At 37.3% G+C, this 1,208-nt stretch overlaps 1 non-coding gene across 1 annotated transcript; it reads right to left on the bottom strand.

Annotated features, from left to right (window-relative positions):
- Positions 1-869: 869 nt before the first annotated feature.
- LOC139879298 (small nucleolar RNA R71) lies at positions 870-975 on the bottom strand. The gene has a single exon (XR_011770146.1). It is a non-coding gene; the product is annotated as a small nucleolar RNA R71 (small nucleolar RNA).
- Positions 976-1,208: the final 233 nt, after the last annotated feature.

The raw sequence follows: 1,208 nt of genomic DNA, 5'->3' as shown, positions 1-1,208 counted from the left end.
GCTACTAAGGTGAACTTCATAGCCCCTCTTTCTACTATTTCTTAACTATTTTATAAACTTTGGGGGGAGACACATGCTTGCTTTTAAAATGATTTACAATTTAGACACAAGTACCTAAACTATTTGATATGCAATTTCGTGAGACTTTTGTTAAACATGTATTTATTGTTACATGCAAATCCCCGCCATAATATCGTTATTTGCTGGAATTAGAATTTTGCAAGCTTAATTATTGTGAGTAGGCCTATTGAGAGTGACGTCTCTACCCATTGGCGTGATCGTCAAGGGGGTACATAATAATGATTGCCGACACCCGTACAGTGTCAGGGGTTAATGTTTAGTTTGATATTATAACTCATGGCATATTGAATATTTTGATATTTTGAATTAAATCTTGTCTAAAACTTATTATGATTGTTAACCCTATGATGTTCACTCAACCTTTGTGTTGACACTTTAAGCATGTTTGTCTCAGGTGAAGATTAGCTTGTGTGCTGCCCTATGATGCTTAGTTAGCTGTTGCATTGGAGTCCACATATTAGACTTATCATTTGTTATTTACATATGAATTTCATTATGTAAAACATTATTACGTTTTCGCTGCAAAATGAAATTTTGTTAAAACGTCTCATGTAGAGTCGTTCTCGCTTATATACTTGTTTTGTGATATTGTGAAGTCATATTTCCCCGTCCCTATTTGGGGGTATGACAGATAGGACAAGATATAGTCCGGCTATACTTGTTCCCTTATTCTCTCACTCATCATGCACAAACATGGTTCGAAGGACTGAAAAAAGATTCCATCACGTCTTGGACGGAGATGGCTACTAAATTCCTAACCAAATATTTCCCTCCTTCTAAACAAACTAAGCTTAAGAATGACATTATTAACTTTAAACAAACTTATAATGAATCTCTTTACACTGCATGGGAGCGATTCAAAACCCTGCTGAAGAAATGCCCTAACCACCAGTTAGAACGGTCAGCCCAAATATGCACCTTTTACAATGGTCTTATGGTAAATCATAGGACGACGATCGATGCCACCGCTCAAGGAAATCTGATGAACCAAACTACAGACGAAGCATGGGAGTTGCTCGAGAACATGGCAATGCATCATCATGACTGGAACAGTGGTGAAACAACTTCATCATCTGCACCACTCTCTGTGCTTAATAATCAAACAGAGGCCATCAAATCTCTCACAG

This window comes from Rutidosis leptorrhynchoides, chromosome 11 (assembly GCF_046630445.1).
Source record: "Rutidosis leptorrhynchoides isolate AG116_Rl617_1_P2 chromosome 11, CSIRO_AGI_Rlap_v1, whole genome shotgun sequence".
Taxonomy (NCBI): domain Eukaryota; kingdom Viridiplantae; phylum Streptophyta; class Magnoliopsida; order Asterales; family Asteraceae; genus Rutidosis; species Rutidosis leptorrhynchoides.
This window is presented reverse-complemented; position numbering and strand designations above follow the sequence as displayed.